This window comes from Solanum verrucosum, unplaced genomic scaffold (genome assembly GCF_900185275.1).
Source record: "Solanum verrucosum unplaced genomic scaffold, falcon-dt-bn FXZP01000253.1, whole genome shotgun sequence".
In the NCBI taxonomy this organism is placed as follows: Eukaryota; Viridiplantae; Streptophyta; class Magnoliopsida; order Solanales; family Solanaceae; genus Solanum; species Solanum verrucosum.
Window position 1 is genome coordinate 3,900,144 of NW_026019984.1, and position 2,872 is coordinate 3,903,015.

The following is a 2,872-nucleotide window of genomic DNA, read 5'->3' on the forward strand; positions in this document are numbered from 1 at the left end:
ACATTACCAGTAACTTAAAGAACTATAGCTCTTTCCATATATGAATCACCTAAATCAAAGACATAATAAGATATTATAATTTCCCAACATCTATAATTTTATGCACCATAGGATAAGACATATATAGATTGTTATATTTCTCAAAACAATACAAACACATATTTTGAGAGTCCACACAACATAGGATTGCTCTGTATCTTATACTCTCATACCAAATCAATCTATTCACTCTCCACAAGTGGCTTTATAGACTTGTAAAATAAAGTATCCAGATCATTGGCTTCAATGTTCACTTTTTCTTCCCCACTGTCATAAAAGAAAATTAATGGAAGTCAAGAATAGAAAATAACAAGGTAGGATTCTTATGCAAAATGACGATGCAGTAAAGAAGACTACATGACATTAAGCTGAAAAGATTCAAAAAACATCTAGCTTCTGCAGCTAACACATTGATCTAGCTGCGGCTCAGGAACTAAAATGCATACAAGAAGAGAAACTATTGTTTCGATACAAACGTAAACCCTGAAAGTCTTTATATTTGAGATGAGTGCAAGAGACGCATACATTAGTGCAAGAGACTGCAAGGGACTTGAACAAATTTCAACACAATTATCTTGTACAGAGTATGGCAAGCTTACCCATGTCATCTGCCAAACTTAGTGAAGATTGCTTCAAGTGAGACTTGATGCCATAAGTCAACTCGGAGAGAACAGATTGAACCAAATGTTCCTTCGTATCATCAATACACCTAATCATCCTGAGTTATATAACATTATAAACTTGGTACCATTGAACACTTGGAATTAAGAGAAACAACTTTACCTTTCAGCAAATTTTTGCTCCTCTTTAGATAGACGATTCTATAAATCACTATTTTTTATGTGAAATGCATGATTTTCGATCTGTAGTCAAACATTAATTATGAAATGAATGAAGATGGGATAAGCTGCAGGGAAACAGTCAGAGATGACATCTGATGACACTCAAATAGATCATGATTTAAAGACACCACTAATAGCTTAAAAAACTATAGCTTTTTCCATATATGAATTTCACCTAAATCAAATACATAGTAAGATAATATAATTCAAAGCTACATTTTGGAGACGGGTTCTTAAGTATCATCTTAATAGAAACAGAGTTCTATCGAGGTTTTTCTTGTTAAGAGATAAAATGAGTGAATTAACATCATTTTTTGAAAATTCCTCTACTATTTCTTTCTGAAGAGGAAAGACTAAATAACATTAGCATGCAATACATTGTAAGCCATGAAACTGCAGAAATGAATAACGAGTAGCATAAGTCAAGAAACAAAAGAAAATATTAGATTCATATAAATGAACAATACACAACAACATAAAATGGAACTTTTGGCATCATAAAATGAAATGTAGATTTGAAGTGTCAGAGGTGTTTTATATTGCACTTCGTTAAATATGACAACTAATAGATGTTGTACACCAACAATGAAACTATGGATTATAATCTATTATGTAGCAGTAACAACACACGTTATATTAATCATTGTTTGGATGAGAGCATAACAACTTTTCCATTCAGATAACACATAATTTTAGCTTTCAACTAATAACCTCATTTGTGATTTATCGAACACAATTGTGTCATTTAACATAAAATCTCATAGAAATCATACTCCTATAAGAATATTCACAGCAAACACATCACCTAATAGCAGATAAAGTGCACACATATGCTAGGATTAAATTTTGTTAGACAATAATTGAATAAATTGTTCAGTGTATTTTTTTTGCCAGAAATAAATTTATCTATCTAAAAAGTTTAATCTCATATTTTTAAACAAAACTTGAAGCTTCAGTTGCATCCTGCTAGAGTCTTGGACAACACAATTTTTTTCGTTTTTCTGTCGTATTGTCCCTTTATAAATGCACTTCTAAATGATGACGTCAACTAGTAATTCTCGACCTACTGGTCCATATATCCACCACATAATGCCAAACAAAGTATAAGTCTTATCACAAAACAAATATTAAAATAAAAAGGAATGCATAGTACATATTACATTTCACAAATTCCGTCTATCATCAGTTTACTAAACACAAATAACAATCATTAAACTCACCTCATCGCCACTCAAACTGAATTTGGCAAGCAATTTCTCCTTCATTGTGCCTGGTTTATTGGGTATACGAAGCATTTCCTTGGTGGAATTATCGCTTTGGCTGATAATCGAAAGGTACAGTGGTTCCTGGACGACAACGTCAATTGTCAGTGACAGAGATACTGGTGATGTGGATGGCGACGATGTATTATCTTCCTCGCTAGAAACAACCTCAACTTCATCGTCTTTTTCTTCCGACCTAAGATCATCATCAACATCATCATGAGGATAATCATCATCTTTACCATTTTTATCCTCATTGTAGCTGAAAATGCCTCGGTGGACTTGATTCATTAATATTTTCAATAGGCTATACATAAGAACTATCAATTTTTTAGTTAATTTCATCAATAATATAGCTAAAAGAGTAATAATATCGATACATTAGATACAATCAGTAAGACGAAATGAATTTGTACTACAATTAGTAGTACAAATCCAAACAATACCATGAATTCACTAAAGGGAAGAGAAGAAGGTTCATAGATGAGATTTGAAAAAGGTAAGAATGTGAAACAAAAACAATTGGAAGAAGAAAAGTTCAAAATTTTTGAAAGTGGAAAAAAATTGTCGCCTAAATCAGTTAGGAAAATAGATTAGTGGAAAGACTCACCATTAGATAGATTTTTTATAAAGATTTGAATGTTCATCGTTAGATAGATTTTTTATGAAAAATAATTAGTTAGATGAATTTTTTTATGAAGAACGATTAGTGGAAGGGGGCAGAATCAC

General features: G+C 31.7%; 1 pseudogene; it reads right to left on the reverse strand.

The window, feature by feature from the left end:
• Positions 1 to 206: 206 nt before the first annotated feature.
• On the reverse strand, positions 207 to 2,434 carry LOC125818377 (uncharacterized; annotated as a pseudogene).
• Positions 2,435 to 2,872: the final 438 nt, after the last annotated feature.